The sequence below is a fragment of the Phragmites australis genome, chromosome 6, assembly GCF_958298935.1.
Source record: "Phragmites australis chromosome 6, lpPhrAust1.1, whole genome shotgun sequence".
Classification (NCBI taxonomy): domain Eukaryota; kingdom Viridiplantae; phylum Streptophyta; class Magnoliopsida; order Poales; family Poaceae; genus Phragmites; species Phragmites australis.
In genome coordinates, this window is record NC_084926.1 from 28,223,158 (window position 1) to 28,245,005 (window position 21,848).

The 21,848-nt window shown below is 39.7% G+C and overlaps 1 pseudogene; it reads right to left on the minus strand.

Annotated features, from left to right (window-relative positions):
- Window positions 1-2,648: 2,648 nt before the first annotated feature.
- On the minus strand, window positions 2,649-4,643 carry LOC133923109 (replication protein A 70 kDa DNA-binding subunit B-like; annotated as a pseudogene).
- Between the last annotated feature and the right edge of the window lie 17,205 nt (window positions 4,644-21,848).

Below are 21,848 nucleotides of genomic sequence, written 5' to 3' on the forward strand. Positions count from 1 at the left end.
AATCACTGCCGACCGAAGATACAACCGGCAGTGATGCCAGAGAATCACTGCCGGCTGAATCCTTTAGCCGGCAGTGATAACCCCCTTCACTACCGGTCCACCAAGCTGGCAGTGATAGTCCTCGATTATCTCTATCCGTGCCCACTGCCGGCTCCAAAACTGGCAATTAAGGGCGTTTTGGAGCCGGTAGTAAAGGAGTTTTTTGTAGTAGTATTACACTTACTCAATAGGATCTATAAAAGGACATACATAGTTGATGTGGAAGTACCAAGGGAGACTCATCGCCAGTCTACGTGCAATAAGGAAACTATAGAGGACAAGGTAAGCTTAGCGACAGCAAGCACATTCATAGATTTATATGGCTTATTCTAGGTCTAATATTAATTCAAATGTCCATGGTTTTATTTAAGATAGGATCTAAACTGTATACTTGGCATTTCTTATACAAGTGGTACCAAAATATTTAGACACAATTTGCCTCGATTGTACTTCATAGAATTAACTATGATTCCATGAGAACTACATGGCAAAATTAACCATAAGCTACCTGAAGACCCTATCACAAATCGTGGATCAACATGGACTGGAGAAACCCAAAATAATATATGAGGAAAGAGAGAATAGGATGTTTCATGCTGCCATAGAAGTGGACCATGTTAACTGGGTATCTATGGGATTTAGAGGCCCACGAGAATTCACAGGGAGGTCAACAATTTTTGCAAGAAGAGCTATTGGGAAGGCCACTCGTAATGCTATCAACAGTTTGGGAAAATATGGCCTCGTTAAGATCAATGATTTCAGCAGGAAAGAGTTGAAACTGTGGAAGAAAAGAGTCATGAATATTGGAAAAGTATGCAAGGAAGTTGTTGAAGAAAGAGACGAACTTGATAGGAACTACACATACTTAGAAAATAAACATGGTAAGTTACTTGTAGAGAAGGCTAGAATGAACATAAAAATATCGAGGATGGAGAAAAGGATAACTTGTTTGATGGAAGATAAAGAAGAAAATAAGGATCTCGTCAATTATAATAATCAGTTAAAGGAAAAACTCAGCACATTGATGAAGGAGCTGATGGAAGCTAAGTAGGAAGCCACATAAATAGCTGCATTTGAGATATCTAATAATGCTATGTTTTAGGTAGGTTCCTACATATGTTTTAGTAATGTTAATAATGGTAATGGGGTTAGATACTCCATTGTAAATCAGCCTCACCTCATACAGAAAGTGAGGATTGATTGTGTACGGTCTAGTATTGTCTTCTTGCTGTTGTATGTGTGGTACGAGATGCCATTTAATGAACAATGCCAATTCGATTTTACTTGCATTGCCTGATAGTTTCATGTATCATAACTTCAAGTTTTTTATGTCTTTTAACGAACACAGTGGGCATGAAAACGCAACAAAAAAAAAGGAAAATCAACATTTTTTTTATCTTGAGTTGTTCACAAATTTTTTTAAAATTTTTTCTTTTATTTGTCATTTATTTTTCTCACCTCAGAAGCACTAGAATAGAAATTATTGTACAATTTTGCTCAAGTTTGATGTAAGGGGTGGCGGCTATAGACACAAACCTGCGTTTCAAAAATAGTGCAGAAACTTTCGGGGGTGAGAACTTAATCTTCCAAGGCATTTTTGGCCTCAAAAAAATTCAACGAACCCGACAAAGTTGAGGAGTATCGGATGTAACTTTTTCTGTAGATGTCTATAAAAAAACGTCGAAATCCGAGTCTGTATGCAAAAGTTATGCCCGTTTTGCCGAAGGCACTCTGGGTCACCTATCAAATTGCTATCGTAAGGGCACAATAATTATTTATTTACTATAATTATATGTTGTTTTCCTCCATTACTACTGATCATGCTCAGCGAACCAATAACAACTACTAAACTACATTGTTCTGGTGATTGGTAAGTGCAGAAAAACACCATTATCCAAGCTCTGCACTTATATAGTTGATGACAACCAAACATCAAATAGCCATTCAAACCAATGAACAAGGGCCTACAAACTATATCTTCTAAATTCAGTGCCTTGCATGACTAATAGCAAGGTGCCACGGAGCCAGTCCAACCAACAGTTAAGGTCCCCACAAGTAACAATACATAACCTAAGCATGAAGCACAATAGTGCACCACTTATTACTCCATGAAGATTAGGACACCAACACAGGAACATACAACAATCGCTATTTTATTGAAAGCGAAGATGTAGTAGCAGATAGCTGATGCTGCAGACCACAAAGGAAGGCTTACTCGTCACTGTAAATTTGGAATATTATAAGTCATTCAGCTGTACAAGCTTAATCAATAACACAATATGATAAAACTTAAGCTACCTCGCCTTCTCTTTTTTTGCATAGAACAATTCCTTGCGAGCAGATCTTCATCTTTTACCCAGAAGACTTCTGCATTATAAAAATACATCATTAAACTGCCCACACAAGTAGTCTACTTCATTATAAAAATACATCATTAGTCTCCACGCCTCTTCAAATATGGGGAGCTATAATAGAAGAATTTATTCTAATGATTTTATTGAAAGCGTAGCATGTAGCCATAACAAACAGAACATAGAGGATAAAGGTACATACCCAGGCTCATCATGAGCACTAGAAGGAACCTCCTTTCCCTTGGTTGATGAGTTTTTTCAAGTGGTAATTGTGTGAGCTTCATTAGGTGGTGTTGATCCGCCTTCTGGATCTATGGGGGCTTCAGTTAAGATAGAAGCACTATTTTTAATTTCTTTACCAGAGGTAGTGCTTGATGTCCCAATTGCAAACTTAACGCTAGGGTCCTTTGGAGGATCATGAATAGTGGCATCGGCCTCACTGTGTTGGTCCCCAGCAACCGTTGGAGCCATAAACACCTTCCTATCATGAAAACATAGCTACCCAGTTCTAAAGGTTTGCACACTGATAACCACTTGAAACACATACCTCCAACCAACAAGACTACGGAGGGGTGCATGGAGTAAGATCTTATTGGATGAGCTTTCTTCCACAAGTTTAGCAGCAGTTCGCCCCACAACCTGCTCAACTACACCTTCGAACAGAAATATTTTTGCACGACCAGTCCTATCCTCAATCACCAAATTTAGCTTGTAGCTGTGTTGTGAATATAAGGCACGTTAGGAAGAATTTACAAGTTTGGAAGTTTGAAGGGAATGCCATGTCAAATAAGAGGTACCTGGGAATGATCACTAGCTTCATTTCGTCACAGTTGGTACATTCAAAGCCTTCGAGAGTTGCTTTCAGTCCCCCTTTGCATGTACTACATCCTTTATACCACCAACCATTTCAAACATCGATGTCCTTTGTATTTGCATCATAAGTAAAACATACATGCTAATACACAATGGAGACTAAATTTCAGTACTATGACATAACAGCTACACATAAAACATATCCGAGAAGCAAAAAATATGTCAGTGTCATGAGGATCCAAGGAGAGGAGCTCTGATACATTCTTCCTATTAGAAATTGCCTTGTCAATATCACCTGCTACTGCATCACCATCCCCGGGTAGTAACAGAACTTCAGAACCTCTTCCCTGTAAGCTGAGGACAAAATAAAGTACACCTTCAAACACACTTGCATGCAGAATTTAACCAAGGAAAATAAATGATATATATAGCAGGTTACCTAGAACGAAAAGCATTAACTTCAGGAATATCAATGTTCATATACCATTTTGTTACAACACCACTCCCATAGGTTGTAGCACCTATTTTGGTATTCAGGTAAGTGCATTACAATAATAGCTGGACATAGAATTTATTATTGATGGCCAGCATGAGATAAACTAACACCCACCTAAGTATTGCCTCACTTTCATCCTAGCAAAAATGATTACAACTGGTTGATCTTTACCGATGGTTTCAATAAGCAACCCATCCTCAAAAGATGTTGCATGTTCACCCCACAAAGTTATTGATAAAAGCCGATCGTTGCAATATTATGTACCCTAAGTATACAATAAATTCTAAAATGTTATAAATTAGTAGGAAGCAAACCTTAAATCATATAGTTCTACTGATCGTCTAATGGAAGGGCCATTTAGATCGCTAAATTGCACAACTGGATGGATGACTGTAAGTTGTCCAATAACATCTGTTCAATATTCCATGACCGTGTCATCATGTTACACAATATGACTTCAATAAATAGATAGTCAAATCATGAAATGATAATTATGGATGGTGCGTACCTACTAAACCATGTTCGTTACTTGCTCTGCGATCTAAGTCCTCAAAGTCCACAAAATTAAAAATATAGAGTGGAAGATTGTGTGTGTGTTAGGCACAGCATTAAACTTTTTTTCTTGCCTACTAACTTAGAATTTTTTTATCATATAAGAGCGTCCTTCCACCAAAGATTCAGCAAATTTGTTAAGGTCCTTTTGCTCTATGCAAGCTGTAATGCCTACACCCTGATGCAAAGAAATTCAAAGTTCCATAGAAACTATTAAGGAAAAATGACACATGTGTCAAATGGTACACCTCTTCATCAACCAGAGCAAGTTCCATAGTAGTAAAACCTTTCCCCTTAGAAGTCCCAGATAGCTGCCACATCCTAGTAACTCTAACTTTGATGGACCAATTGTGCCTTGTTGGATTAATTTATGATAGTAAGTTGTACTCCATCTGTTGTCGGTTCAACCAAGGAGGGAAGAAAATAAAAGGCTATCAAATGGAGCATTATAATCTGCAGTAGATAACAAATTATAAGTTGAAAGTGTGTATATAACATGCAATATTGGCAATGAAAAAATTACCAAAAGGACTGAAGAATTTCTTTAAAAATGATGTTTTGGGTCACATTAGAGTTTGGGTCTGTATCATCGTCAATTAGAGCCCGGAGCCCATTTCTAGATGTCACATGTGATAAAGCAACATAGAGTTGTCCATGAGAAAAAACTGGACGTGGCAAGTAGAGGCCAACATTCTGCAAACTTTGTCCTTAGCCTTATTTATGGTCATTTCATAACACAATCGAACTGGAAATTGTCGCCTACTAAGCACAAATGGCCATTTAGTGCTTGGCATGTGCATGGCAATTCGAGGAAGAAGTACTTTGTCACCAATGTGCGATCCAGTTATTATTTAATACCCGATCTCCTAACTGTGTTGTTATTAGACGTGTACCATTGCAAAGGCCAGCACTCTGATTTAAATTGTGTAGTAGCACTACAGGTGAACCAATCTTCAGCATAAGCATATGAGAAGGGATACCTTTGAACTGTAGAGAGTTTAGGAACTCAATCGGGTAAAGTAAGTCCAAATTACCATGTTTCTCTGAGGATTCAACCAAAGTATCTAAATTGAGGTATACCTTTTCATGTCCTGGGATTAAGCAAAGAACACGGCTATTAATTTCATCAAATGTATCATTTTTTGGAGCAATGATAGTGTCACACCCGATTTTAACGACCAAAACCAGATGTGGCTTATGTGTGCCCAGGATGTTCAACACACATAAGGACGTCACAAGTGAAGTAACAAAAGCAATACTTTTATAGAATAAATGTTAAACTCTTACAGCAATTGACATATATTATCTACTATGAAGATATCTGCAGCGGAACAGAAGCATTGGTGCCCAACAACACCGCAGGCAACCGACTGGGAGACACGCGCATAGAACGTCAGAACCTTGTCTTGATAGTCTTCAACATCTTCACTCACTAAGTAGCAGCACACATGTCGCATGGTATAGGGAATAGCAAGTGTGAGCACATAACGCGCTCATCAAGTGTGGGAAAGATAATGATATGCAGGCTTATATCAAGACTAGGCTAACACATGGTATATTTGCATAAATACGAGTAATGAAAATATATTCGGACTCAAAAGCATTAAGCAATTATTAAGTGAATGTAACCCATACAGTCCAACACCAGCATACAAGGCTCCCCACCTTGCATACCATAACCGTCTAGTACTCCCTGTACTATAACCAAAACCACAACCATCTAGTACTCCCTGTACCAGAACCATAACCACAACCATCTAGTACTCCCTATACCAGAACCATAACCAAAACCCATAATCACAACCCACTAATGATGTGAGGATCCAAGTCTCTCATAACCGTGAGCACGGCTGTTATAACATTTTTACACTCTACAGAGGTTGTCCAGCTTTCCCCACGAGTTGTGATTTCCATGTTGCCATGTTAGCTAGACACTTAACACACGCCAGTGGTGTGCCGCCAGGAGATCACTACGAAGTATTGTCCATTGGTTAGGTCCTGGTACTCCAACAAATGCCAGCCAGGTGTCTAATCAATATGCTAAGCCTTACCCATATCGGCCTCGTGGTTGGTATGGTAATTCTTGGGTTGTCGCTCTACGAACCGGTCCTTATATGTGATACTTGGGTAATTACTCTCCAACTATTCAACATCCAACTGGGAAATAACCAACAAAACCTAACCTCTCTTGCTTGGAACGTATCCACAAGCCCACCACAAGAACCAACATCCAACTGGGAAATAAACAACCTAACATCTCTGCTGGAACGTATCCACAAGCCCACCACCTGAATCATCATCACCAAACCCATTCTTTGCCCAAGTCCTAGGGTTTCATGTTGCTAAAACAAGTTCGTCATCACCATTGCGTATGTCCACTAACATGTATATGATACTTCCCAACATCCCAAAAGCATGGCTAAGCAATCTACCCATAAAAGACACCTAACCATAAGCCATCTAGGTTCCAAGGAATGATAAGGGAAAATCTAGGGAAAACACTAACATAGGGAAAACACTAACATCTAGGTTCCATCATATTGATAGATATTGCATGCAATTTTTTAAAACAAAACATTTAAAAACATAGGTTCAATATGATCAAGGAGACTTGCCTTTTACCCAATACCCTCGAACTGCTCCGAAACGTTATCGACTAATCGCGAGAACTACCGACAAACAACACAAAGGGAAACACTAAGAACAACATATCAAACATCATTAAAACACTTTAAAAACACTATGGTTGGATAGGGATGATTTTAGAAATATTTAGATGTAAGAATCGCATAAATCGGAGTGAAGATGAAAAGAGAACAACTTTCGAGAGATGGATTAGACTGAAAAGGAAATGCTGATTTTCCGGAACTATCTCCCTACGGGAAAAGTTTTATTGCACAATCACTATGTTAGGCTTGACAACATCATAATGCATGGTTCAAGAAGTGTAGGGCAGACCAGACTTTGTTGACTAGGCTAAGGAGAATGATGTGGCGCTGACTTGACATACTATGCAAGTACCATCTTAGATTAAAGAAGGGATAGGCTGAGATCTAGTATCAACCACCTATGATGGATCAAAAAGGCCAAAGGTTGCGCTTCTAGGTTAAGGATACTACTAGTGACTCTATGTAGCGGTGGTGGTTCGGGTTTCGTCGGAGATGACGATCAGGTGCGTGGCCACAGACATCGATGTCGGGCTTCAGTGGTGTTTCAGTGAAACGAGGGAAGCATGGTGTAGAACATGGAAAGACTAACTTAGCAGTATGGTTGGTTTTGGAAGGAGTCATCCAAGGTAGCGGCAAAACAACGATGACTGCTGCTAGGTTTAGTGGTGACCGCGAACAGATGCAGGAACGAAGACACTCGCGTTCCTAGAGATTGGCTATAAAATTTGAGAAACTGTTTGAACAGAGATGTTCATATATCCTGGGAACACAATGGTATGACATAGTTTTGGGTAGATCATCCACTGAGAGGAAGAACGATCTACAGAGATGAGACGGGTGATGACTGCGATGTGCTGTGGTTGGCAATGATGTTTTGGTCGTGTCGGTGCATAAACGTGGATGGGCTCCTAGGGTCACGTAGAGGACTCCATGGGACACACCGTGACGCAGTTGGTGCACCGATACGGCATTCGGATTGACGGGGAATGCGAATGCAAATCCAGTGCACGTGCAGAACTCATCCAGAAATCGGACAGCGGGTATGTTCACCTTCATTATGGTGGTTTGGCTACTCTACTGACTGAACCGATTGGTGAGGGTGTGGGGAACATCATGGGACACGTGCTGGTGAAAGGGCATGGCAAACGGTGCACTAGTTGGCCGGGAACATCAATGCCAATCGGCTATAGCGACGACCATGGCAGCGTAGATCGGGCTTTGGCTGGGGCTAGGGCTTGGCTAGGGACTTAGTATGATGCTAAAACAATAGTAAGGGAGGATAAGAAGGGGTACTCACCTTGGTTTGATGGTCGAGGAAGGAGAATTCGCGGAGAAGACGACGTAGCGCATCACGGGCCGCGGCGGCGGCTCCAACGAACGGCGGCACTCCGGCGATGCACAGACAGGGCAGCAGCAACTTTTAGGATTTGGTGGCATGGAATAGGGGTAGAAGAGGGTGTGCAACTCATATTTATATGGCTAGGGGCGGCTGGTTGAGGTGGAGTCCAAACCGAACACGAATCGGATTCGAGTTCGAGTCGGTTACGGTTTCCTTTTTCGCAGCTCTCTATTCCGAGGATGATATCTCCATCATCCAGACTCCAAATGTTCTTGATTCTAAATTGTAGTACTCGAAAATAAATATATACAACATTGGTAGTGATTGGAACTTCTGAAAACGTCATCTTGATTTCCAAAAATGCACCACAAGATAAACTGTTTGAACTCGGACTTATCTGCGCAGCACTGATTTTGGGGGCAATAACTCCTAGCTCCATTATCCAAAAGGGGACTTCCATAGGTTCAAATAGAAGTTCTCGATGAGACCTACAACTTTGGTATTTTCAAGATTTGTATTTAAGGCCATTTTGAACTCCGAAACTTTATGGAAAGTTGAGGCTGTCCAGGACTCCGCGAAAATTTGTAGATTTCGTGGATCCTTTGTTGGGCCATCTAGACAACTTGTCTAAGGGTTTGGACTTGAGGAAGATTGATCCCAAAGACACTTTAGATATATTTAGGGTATAGAAAAGAAACTTTTGCAAAGGAATTTGAATAGAGTTTGAATTTGAATTGAGTTTGGAGTGAATTTAAGAGAAACGAAAAATGAGCTTGAACAAGAATAGGAGTAGATAAGGAATTTGAATTTGGATTTGGATAGAATTACACAAAGAATAGAGATTGATTTTAAACAAGGATTTGAATAAGATTTTAATTGAACTGGAGAACGATCAGGTATGATCAAGGATTGAATAGATGATGAATTCAAAGATTTTGAATTCCAACCATTAAGATCCTTAACTTATTCACTACTGAGTTTTGAAAAAAACCTTTTCAAAAACTTTTTCACTCAAAACACCAAAGAGAAAGAAAAATAAAAAGAACTATAATGCATTTACCTGGCTCCTAACAAAACTCAGCATGCAATGCACACAAAATAATAACATATATTGATTGATTGATTAAGAAAATATGTTTTAAACCTATTCTACTGGTGAAGCTATTCAATAATCTTGAAAATTTTTAGAAATTTGAGAAATCTGAAAATCAAGGTGTTACAGATAGCCCTTTCCCTTAGATAGGTTGGGTCAGAATATGATGTCTCTAAGTCGGGGTAAGTATATCTTATAATAATATCAATAGCAGAGTCTAATTTTAGAACTAAGATGTCGCGTGGTATCACAATCAACTCAGAGTCCCCATCATCAGTGTGAGCAGTCCCTTTTGTAGTGCCATCTCCAATACTCAACACCTAGTCATTAAAGTCTTTCACTTGTTCAGTTGGTAAACCACTATTTGCCATCCCAAGTAAATGCATGTTGATTGTAAGCTTTAGAATCTTAACATGACTCCATAGGTAAGAGTTAGTATAGATGCATCCATTGTGTCTACTCTGGTGCCACCCTCAATCACAGGTAGTACTTGGTGGAAATCTCCACCAAGTAACACGGTCTTCCCTCCAAACACCTGGTGAAAATTGAAAGAGTCCATTTGACCAAGGATGTCACGCATACTATGATCTAATGATTCAAAAAATGCTGATGAGTCATTGGGGCCTCATCCCATATAATCAAAGAACTCTATACTATTAAATCAGCAAGAGAAAGTCCCCCTTTTAATATCGCACACTGATGACTCATCAATAACTATAGGAATTTTAAATCAAGAATGTGCAGGACGACCTCCAGGGAGCAAGAGGGAAGCAACCCCTGATGATGCTACAACAAGGACAATAAGCTTTTCTGATCGCAAGCGTGAAATAATTGCATTCCAAAGAAATGTTTTCCCAGTGCCATGGTACCCGTATACAAAAAACATTGGCCTATTTTTCGTAAACTGATTGTATAACAACATCATATATATGTCTTTGTTCAAAGTTATTTGGTTGAGGAGGGTATCATGCATATGTAGAAGCTTTGCAAAGTCGTAAGCCAGCTCCTCAGCTAACAATCTATTTTTCACCTTGTTACAAAGATTTAGATCATGCTTTGGTAAACCGTAATTAATCGTTGAAGCATCATTCTTAATAAACAAATTATCAAGCTCTACCAAAACATGATTTTTTAGATGTTCTGTAGGAACTTTATAGCAAGGAAATTGTATCATAAGGAAATTGTATCATATTTTTAATTTTGTGTTGTATATCATCGGTGAAATAAGTATAGAACTCAGTGAACCAAGAGGCTGCATTACAAATAGAGCAAAAAAGAATTATAGTAACAAGTAACTGTCGCATTTGAGTAGCTGATCCCTACACATATGCTTCCTTAAGAGCTTCACGCCACTCATTATCATCACCAAGAGGACCAATAGCCTAGCATGCATCCTTAAATTGTGGGTACAGAACACCACTAATTGTTCAAAGGTCCTTATATGACGTAGCATCCTTGGCAACATTCAGAAGCATACGGAGGTAGTAAAGCTCACTACAACTAGGATTGATATATATAGCCCTTCCATTTTTTTTAGGTCCCTTACGTGAATGCCATGCCTTATACTTTTCATTCCAAACCCACTTTGTTGGAAATTCTATGTATGTTAACTCTCGAGCAGTTGGAAACATCCTATTAGCAGAAAACCACTCAGTCAATGTTGTCTACGTGTAACAAGGGTATGTCATCTACGATATCGACCAATGACTGGTTAGCTAGGTACACAACACTATTCATCAAAGGAAGATGCACAGCTAACCTCTCCACTGCTGGTGTCCTACAGTGGATATCGAATTCGAACATATGCCAGATTACCTCACCATGTCAATCGCTATGACAAATGTCATCTTGAAAGGTTTCAATGATGGCTCTAGCACGATCTGGTCCTTTCATAATATACTTAAATAGGTACTTGATGAGGTGTGTTTTATTGCACCACTCCACATTTATATGGGCTCCAAACCGTTTTAACCCCATATCGCTCAGGACGACACCTATAATGTACAAAGCCATCCTCACCAACAATTGTATTTGGTTCATAACCCTTAGGAAAGAATTTTGAGCACTTACTGTTTTCCATGCATGGGCATTTTTGGTTAAGCTCGTCACAAGGGCCATGCACCATAAATTCATCAACAAGGCTATAACCCAAAGGATCAGATAATTTATCGAGTACCTCCGCATATATTATCGAGTCAATAAAGGAGGGGTGGGGGTCTTTGGTATTACCTTCAAGCCAAACCAAAATATGAACGTAAGGCAGACCGCGCTTTTGAAATTCAACAGTATATAGTACTGAAACAAAATAATAATAACAATATTAAGAAATCACATAGATACATGCTACTAGTTTGCATGCATAAGGGACAATAAATTGGGCAACACCCACATAAACCTAATATCCTGATCTCTTGCATTGATGCATGCTTTCTGCAGAGTGGACAATTACAAAATGCATAAGGGACTAAATGCTTCATAACGACTTTTTTTTCCAAACAAGAACCACATGTGACAAAAACTTGATAATCATACCTGCTTGCGCCTTCCGAAAATAAGCACCTTTCTTCAACTTAGAAATAAGTTCCTCGACCTTTGCCCTGTAACAAATGCAAGAGCATCAGCAATTTCCTGCCATTTTGGATTACAGGTAAAAGTAATAAAAAGGTCCGGTGGTCCATAGAATCGACAAATCGCCATTACATCTTGATAGTCTGTACCATGTACCTTTACTTTCTGTAAAGCTAGCAGGCAAAATAACCTTTTTCCCAATCCAGTCTGTACCATGTACCTTTATTTCCATCAACATCACCCCTATGCAGTGCATCTTCAATGCCCTTAGACACCTCGGACCTTAAGTTTTTATTATTTTCTATTATAAACCTTAGCCTATTTTCCTCTACTGATGCAAAAGTGTCAACAATGTATTGCTAGAATAGTCAATTACCACGTATTAGTGTTGTTGCCTCACGGCTACGTTGTTGTAACTAGAAAGCATAGTATTCAAGCATGGTAACCTCATCTCTAACTCCGACCCGCAAGGTTCCTGACCGATTGTATTTAATCCATAACTTGAATCCTTGTTCCCCATAAGGAAACAAAATTGGGTATTGTAAGGCCATATAGTTCGCATGAAGGTTGCTAATTCTTCTAAGCCCACCACCTTTATCTTGAATGATTATGTCATAACTCTTCTTCTTCTTCGAGAAATCTCCTACTATCAAAGCAGCTATCTCCGACCCTGTCGGTGCACTATACTGAGGTGCAACCTTGGACCTATCGTGCTATAGCCTAAGGCGCAAAGGCTGGCATTGGCTCTGTCCCAATAGGTCCCTAGCCACCCTAAATAATTTTACCAGCTCATTTGATTCGTCAAACATCCTTACCAAGCCCTCAACAATTTTTTTTATCAACTCCGTTATCATTATCACAATCCCTGTCTCTATCAAAAATTAACATTCGATTCTAAACCTCATTTTCAGTGTCAAAAATATAGAGTTTTGCATACACTAGGGGTTTACTGTCATTTGGTAGCAAAGATCCAATTTGATGATAGACCTGGCCATTAATTTTAAATACATATAGCTCAGGACCTTTGTTTATACCAGTGTCAATTTTAGCATCGAGTGATGTAAAAGCAAACATAGAATTATATGACCGAATAGACTTAATGAAGTGTTTAGATATAACATACCATTTGGATTCAACAACCTAGCCAGAAATGGAGGAGGATCTTGTTGAAATGGCAAGCTGACCTTACCTCCCCTACAACAAAGATGAAAATGAATACATCTACCTTCACCTGAATATGTTCTTTTCACATGTTCTTGGTACCAAAATTGTGCACCATAGTACTGGCATTCATGTGCAGGAGGGCCGTAGTATGAAGTCTCGAGTGAAAGGTATACTTAGAGGAAACAAACCACTAGATAAATTACAAATTTATTTACTCAGAACATCGGCATGTATCTATCTACTAATCTCAACACATCTGTTGTTACCTGGATTTTTGTGCTGGATGGCACAATTTCCTACATAAGGAATCAACACTCACATGTTAATGAATAAGTATTGTAATCTTTGGGTATCCATAATTATAAAATTGAGCACAAAGAGATACACAATTCACCTTTTTTCTTTGCCTGTCTTATGGATCATCGAAATTCTGCCTCTCAAGTGTCGTTCCCCCACCTACAACTAGGGATGAAAACAAAAAACAATAAAGCCAGCATAACCAGACGAAGCAACTGAAAATGATATTCTTAGGAAACGCGAATAAAAATGCGAAAGTGCACGAACAAAAAACAATAAATCGGGGGAGGCAGGCCGGCCCGATGGAGGAGGCTAAGCTTTGCATGCATTTCTGGTAGTTGATGTGGGAGTAAATATTGAGGCAGGGATCAGATGGGAGAAAAAGAAACAATGACTGATATGTCACTTAATACAGGGCGAGCTGTAGTTGGCATTTACCTCAATGGCATACATGGACCCATTATATTTATTTGTTTGGTTAGTGTACCATGGCTTCTCCATGTATAGTAAGACATGTGCATATATCACATCAGTACCTTTTAAGATCCAACATATTATTCCTCTTTGTTGAAGCGAAGATGAAAACACAAACAATTTGCTAGAGCATACTACATATTAGAATCCAGGGAGAAGAGACGTAACACGCATGCAGCTTAATCAAATTGCATATAGCCAAGAAATGAAGACCACTGAGAGGTTTGTTCATGGATAAACACTTTGCGGTTCTGTACAAAGTCAAAATAATAAAAAAATGGACAAAGTAATTTTCCTATGTATGCATACACTTGCATGAGCATAGCTAGGCATAAGTATAGAGTAGCCGTGGGTATTCACAGAAATTACTCCCACTTTAAAAAAGTTGTATAATGCAATCAAAAGAGCATGAAGGTAGGTAAGGACATCTGGCTCTGTAGCTACTCCTTTGCCACACTACCTCTTCCTTATCTAGCTAGAGGAAGGTGCCCCCTCCATGTGACATTCCTGCACCTATGGATATCAGACTACAAAAATTACCTCTACAAAGTAACCTCAAGAAGAGACGATGAAAGAAAAATGCAAAAAAGCAAACGCTAGAAGGACTCCAAGGAAAATAAAAAAACAAAAATAGCAAAGAGGACTTTAAATTAATATAGTGGTCACAGTAAGACATGTGTGCAAGTGGCTTCTACCTGCAGGTCACTACAAATCATGTCCACAAAACATGTCTTTTCGGCCCATAATGATTTATTAAGTCCATAGTCTCATGGTACGTATTCTTACATTAAAATCAATCGGTCCTACAAAGCCACAATAGAGGCTTATCCTATCGATATGAGGAGTAACTTCTTATCATATCATCAATTGGTCTTAATAAATTTTATTTGACGGTGGAAATTTTGTTAGTGTAAACAATAATTGTATAGCATGGTACGGTGAGAAGCGCACCGTCTAGCTGGATTGTGTGAACCTCACAATTAGGTAACTTTGGTACCTTAAGTATGCACTATATCAAGCATACAAGGCAAGCACTAGATGAAAGGTGCGATGGAATGAAGGTAGCATCATGCTTATATAGCCAAGAGAAGCATCATGATGTGCATGCACCACCAGGAACAACATTACAAAAGATGAATAGTCAGTAAGTGACATGATACGAAGGAGCACTGGATATAGCAAATTAATGTGATATGAAGGAACACTGGATGCAGCAGGTTCATCAATACGCACTGGCTCAGGCAGCAGCTTCATCAATGCGCACTGGCGTGAACACAGGAGGCTTCTTTGTCGTCTGGTTATTGTTTTCTTCTCCGTCTGACATGCTATCAAGAATCAGTGACAGTAGTATGTACTGTGCTAGCTATGACTCCTGTGCATGCATAATATTATATTGCATCATTAAATCCTCTCATGGATGCAAGCTATGCAAGGTTGCTAAGTCCTCCTTCATGCTCTCTCTCTCTCTCTCATTTGTTTGTTCTCACGTACACTAATATTATAAGGAGTCTAACATGGCTATGCTCAGAGTGATATGAAGGAGCACTGGATATAGCAAATTAATGTGACACTGGATGCAATGAACACTCACTATCTCGGGCAGCAGCTTCATCAATGTGCACTGGTATGTGCGTGAACACATGAGGCTTCTTTGTCATCTGGTTATTGTTCCTTCGTGTCAAACGGTCATTTACTGACTATTCACCTTTTGTAATGTTGTGCATGAAACGTAGCAATGTCTTGGACATGAAGGAACACTGGATATCGCTAATCATTTCGAATGACATTCATCCAGACTATACAAAACATATCAAACGGAGCAACTAAAATATACTAAAGTGGATACGCTCGGAGGCCACCGAGATGGCGCGGCCTAATACTTCTAATGTTCTACAATGAGGGGTTCTGCCCCATATATATAGTGACAAAAACCCCTAAGAGATATAATTTAATCTTTCAAGAGATCGAGACAAACCCACATTTGGTTGTGAAACTTTAGGTTTCCCAACACTCCTCCTTAGGCACTTCTCGCGAAATGCATATGTCTCATCAAAGCTCCCCAAAAACCCAGTGGAAAACATTAGGAGAAAGAGTACAGAACTCGTGACATGGTCACACGAATTGCCTCATCAAAAACCTTATCACGAGAAACTTCAGAAAAACTCATCTATGGGAAAAAAGAGTACAATCCACCCAATGCTTCATATCTTCATGATTAACTTTGGGCACTTAATTTTGTTGGCTAAGATTTAATTCCACATATTGGTATTATGTGAAAATTCTCCTCCTGAAGTGAGCAACTCTCTAAGCCTCATCATCCCAATGCGACGAACACATCTTTTGAAACTAGATGCAGAGAGAGACTTAGTGAATAAATCTGCAAGATTTTCACAGGATTTGGTATGCATTACCTTTATTGCATTCATTCTATGCAATTCATGAGCATAAAGAACTTGGGGTTGATATGCTTCGTTAAGTTGCTTTTCTGATTGCACTTGTGCAACACATGTTGTATTATCTTTATGGATAATGGTGGAGAAGTTAGTAGTATTCAAACCACATGATTGCTAGATATGATTGATCACTCTTCTAAGCTATGCGCATTCCTATGCGGCTTCATATAAAGCTATTATTTTCGAGTGGTTTTGTCGAAGTAGATACAAGACTTTGCTTCGATGATTTCCAGGATATTGCAGTTCCGCTGTATAGGAAAATATAGCCAGTTTGTGATTTCACTGTATGCGGGTCTGACAGATACCCATCATCTGCTTATCCAACCAGACTTAGTTCTTATTCTTTCTGTAGGACAGACCTAGATCTTTGCTACCTTATAAGTAACATAGAATATCCTTCACGTCCTTCAATGACTTTTAGTGGGTTCTGCACACTGTATCGTGCAAGTAGGTTTACTACAAACGCTATGTCTAGCCTAGTGCAATTAGCCAGATACATCAATGCACCTATTGCACTTAAGTATAGAAATACCGGTTCCAATACTTTCTCCCCCTCTTCTCTAGGTCTATAGGAATCTTTCTCTGCTTGCACTGACCTTTTGACCATGGGGGTTTTAGAGGGAGGTGATTCTTCAAAACCAAACCACTCTAACACCTTTTGAGTGTAGCATGACTGATGTATAAAAGTTATATCTGCTACATGCTCTAGCTACAGCCTAAATCTTTAATTTCAAATTCAGACTTCAAGTACGAGCTTGCTTCCTCAATTTCTTCTTCTGTACCGATGATATTTAGATCATCTTCTTATATAGATATTATGCAGAATCCATTCTGGGACCTGCTTATGAGTACACAAGGACAATCTGTGCTATTTGTGTAGCTTCATTTTTTGAGGAATTCACTCAAACGATTATACCACATTCTACCTGACTATTTCAACCCATATAGTGACTTCTTCAATTGTACGCTATAAAGGTGTCTATTTCTTCTATCCTAATTTAGCAATAGTATTGCTTCAGGTACCTTCATATAAATATCAAAATCAAGGCTCCCATAAAGATATGCGGTCACAACATCCATCAATTTCATTTTTAACTCCAAGTTGACTGCCATTGAGATTAAATATCTAAAGGTAAATACCACCCATCATCGAGGAATAGGTTTCTTCATAATCAATGCTGGTCATTGAGTGAAATCTTGTGCCACTAGTCATGCTTTGTACCTCACAATTTCGTTCCTTTTATTCCTCTTACGAACAAAAACCCACTTGCATCTACTAGTTTGATGTGAGGAGGTGTTCGGCATACTGGTCCAAAAACCTCTCTTTCATTCAGGGATAATAGTTTAGCTGTTATTGCCTTCTGCCAGTCTTCCCAGTCTGTCCTCATTCTACATTCAGTGAGCGATGCAGGCTCAGAGTCCTGATCTATAATTGTGGCAATTTTATTTGCGAAGTATATATCAACTATTGTGGTTGCTCTGTTCCAGGATTTTCATGAATTCACATAGTTCATTGCTATTTTATGATGGGCTGTAATTTTATGTGCTTCTTTATCTTGCTCTTCATAATTTTTTAGGTGCACTTTCAGGTGCTTAATAATTATTTCTTACTATGGGAGCAAGGTTCTTTAGTTTTCCAACATTGATTTTAGCGTGTGCATTTTTGCTGGTTTCTTCCTGCGTGGGAAGATTCAAATGTGGTATGCCTATTTTATAGGTTCCATACCATCGGCAGGTCTCAACTTGCTCCCCTTCTTCTTTCTTTGGGGCACTTTTACTATCGACTGTTGTAAGCTCTCTTTTCCCACTTTCACCAAACGTCTCTGGCTACTTGGGACTTGAGGAACCGAATTTCTTGTCCTTTTATTATTTTTTGGAACTCTTTGCAGGCACGCACGACTTAGTCACGTTCTTCAAATCACAAAAATGATTAGGCAGATCGTTTGCTAATTTCTGTAAAACAATATTTTTCTATACTTCATCATTTGCTTCACTAATGCGTGGCTCATGTGTTGCAATTCCTTCCTCCTGCCAAATAATTTCCTGACATTCTTCATCCAAGGGTATATTTCCTCCCCCTAATGATGGAAAATTATTTTCATCAAATATGCAGTCAACAAAGTGGGTCGTATGCAAGGTCCCATAGTGGTTCGATGTAGCGCCGGAATTGGTATAGAATGTTCAACTTTAATTCCTATACCAGTGCAATAATCATCAAACACTTTAGAATTAAATTCTCCAGCGTTGTCCATTCTAATGGATTTTACTCGATGGCCAGGATATGTGAGATCAACTTTGCAAAGGCGTGGTTGCGGGTAGATAATAGACATACATAAAACCACTTCGAGGATGCGTCTATTAATATCATAAAGTACCGAAATGGGCCAAAAAGTGGCTAAATAGGACCACAAATATCCCCTGGATTCGGTCCAAAAATGCAAGGATTTCATCTTATACCTTCAAGGTAGATGGTCTTATTATTCGTTTCCCAATAGAACATGCAGGGCATACAAAATCTTCATGATTCGAGAAATTCTTTACATTTATGCCATGACCTTGTGAGTTATTAATTATGTTCCTCATCATTCTAATACCAAGGTGACCAAATCTATCATGCCATAGAGAGAATAATTCTGCGCTACATAACATAATCTTCAAGGTAGTTAACACTTCAGGTGCTCTAATGCGAGTGTAGTACAAGCTATTGTTGATGGAGGGAAGTTTTTCTATTATTCTCACTTCATCCTTAGTGATGAGTAGGTGCTCCCCACCATCTTCTTCACTAGTTTCTCCATAAAAAAACTGTTAACGCGGATATCTTTAAAACTTAAGAGATTTCTTATAGATTCAAGGTATAACAATTCTTCTTCGATGTGCAAAGTAATTCCCATAAGGTAGTATGACTATGGCTCTTCTAGAACCTACTATGTAATTATCACTACCAGTGATAGTCCTCACATTTCTAAAGCTATTTCTAATAGATTGAAAATACACCTTTTCTCTTAAGATGGTGTTTGTGGTTTCACTATCCACAATACACACTTCCTACATACGGGCGCCACACATATTCTATTAAATACAAAACAATATTGCTTGCAACTAAGCTTGCTCTTCTAGATCTTTCATTTATTGATTCAATCCTTCTAAATTTAGCAACAAAATAAATGGTTGATTACTCTAATTCTAGATAGAGTTTACGAAATATCCCACTTCTTTTTCAATGGATTTGTTTTCCGCTTCATCCTTCATGGCATCTTCTATGATGGTGGAGGAGGGCAAAGTAAAGGCCTCTGCATCCTTTATTGGGATGTCTTTTACTGCCAGTGTGGGAGCATCATCAACTTCCATGTGAGATGCTACCCTTTCAATTGTGGCTACTTTGTCCACCTCCATCCCCACCGCAATGGTGAGGTGTGTTTCTGGCTACTCTTTCTTCTTCTTCTGGTATGCTTCCACAACATGCTTTGGTGCTTTGCAGATTCTAGTTCTACTCACCATATGGCTTGACTTCTTTCTTTGTCTTGACTTTATCATCATCAGGCTTGACCTTGTCTGCCACTACTTTCCTTCCTCCTTTCTCCCGCTTCTTATTGTGGTTTTTGCGTGCTTTGAAAGAGTTATGGTTGATTTATAGGCCACTGCTCTTTCCTTACGGCCAGGATAAGAAGTTCTTGTTTATGAATTTTTCATGGACTTCATGAAGTTCCCAACACGTCAATTAGTTAAAAATACTTCATGTATTTTGATTGACGATGATTGCGTGCGGATTCTGCCGCATTCCGGTGGAAAGAGGAGTCTTCTCAATTTTCTCCTCTTCTGTGATCTTTTTCCCATAGAGATACAGGAGTGTGCAAATATGGTGCAGCGTAGAGTTGTACTCTCTAACATGCTTGTAGTCACAGAAACAGAGACATGCCCATTCTTGCTCTGTAAGAGGTTTGATGGTGTACTTAAGGTGCTCAAAATGCTCATGTTGTGCGTCCCATAGTGCTTTAGCACTGGTCATTGCTATATACTCATCCTTCAAAGTAAGGGAGAGATGGTGGTGGAGAAAATGAAGTGGCTGATCATTCTCATCCTCCATGTGAACCATTTCACTACTTGTTCCTAGGATAATGAGAGCGCAGAGTTTTTTCACTCCTAGTACAATCCGAACATTCGACGTCCAAGTGAGATAGTTGCAGTCTTCTGCACTCAGCTCAGTGAACTCCTTGTTCCTGATGCAGCCATCTTTCTATTTAAATGATGCAAGCATTACTACTAGTAAGGATGCATCGTGTTGCTAAACAGGATTGCTGTAAATTTTTTGATATTTTCTATGCTATTATATGAATATTACTAAATTTAAATGCATAACAGTCAATTTAAATATTAACAATAACATAGAAATAAATACTGCATAATTGCTAAAATAGATGCAAAATTCAAATTCTGGAGGTACTTCTATGTAAAAATAAAGCATCTAGATAATTTTCAGAACAACTAGGGGCCTAAATACAAAAAAACTATAGAGGTTGTGGTCAATTATAATAGAAAATCGAAGTTGCTAAAAATAAAATTTAAGATTTTCCCCTTTTTTCTTTATTTGCTCTTGCTTTCATCCCTTATTGGGCCAGCCTGCTAACATTTGGGCTGGCCAGGCCCATCAGGCCCGCGTACGCCTCCTTTAGATTAGAGCCGCTTCTAGTTGGATTTTCACCACGATATCGTCCACGTAGGCCTCGACGTTGCAGCTTCTCTGAAGGGCATCCACACCTGGTGGTACCCAGAGTAGGTGTCGAGGAAGCTTAGCATTTCGCAGCTGGCTGTGGAATCCACTAGATGGTCGATGCAGGGAAGGGGGTATGGATCCCGGGGGCATACTTTGTTTAATGACGTGAAATCGATGCACATACGCCATTTTCTGCTGTGTTTCTTGACCAGGACGGTGTTGGAGAGCCAATCAGAGTGGATGACCTCTCGGATAACACCGGCTTTCAGCAGCTTCTGGACTTCTTCCTTTGCGGCTTCTACCTGCTTCGGAGAGAGCTTGTGAAGCCCCTGGCGTACGAGCCTTGCCTTCGGGTCGACCTGAAGCGAGTGCTCGATGATGCTGCAGTCGACTCTTGGGACGTCCTGCGGGGACCATGCGAAGATGTCGAGATTACTCCGCAAGACGGCCAGAAGTTGGGCTTCTTGCCCGGAGGTGAGGTCCGCCCCTATTTGGAAGGTCCAGTCAGGTTGGTCTTGGTGTATGGGGACCAGCTTTATGGTCCCCTCTGGTTGTGGCCTCGGAGGGCAGCGGTGCCCGGGATGCGCCGACGGAGGGTCCTTTGAGTCCTCCTCTATCATAGTGTGGATATGGTGACTGGGGAGCAGAGTAGGGTGCCCATACTTGATGCGTCTAGCCAGGTCTTGGTCGCAGTGGACGGTTATTAGCCCCTTGGTTCCGGGCATACTCAGGCAGAGGTAATTGTGATGGGGTATAACTCTAAATCTGTTCAGAGTTCCCCATCCCAGGATGGCATTGTAGGCATATAGTATGTCCACAACGTCGAAGG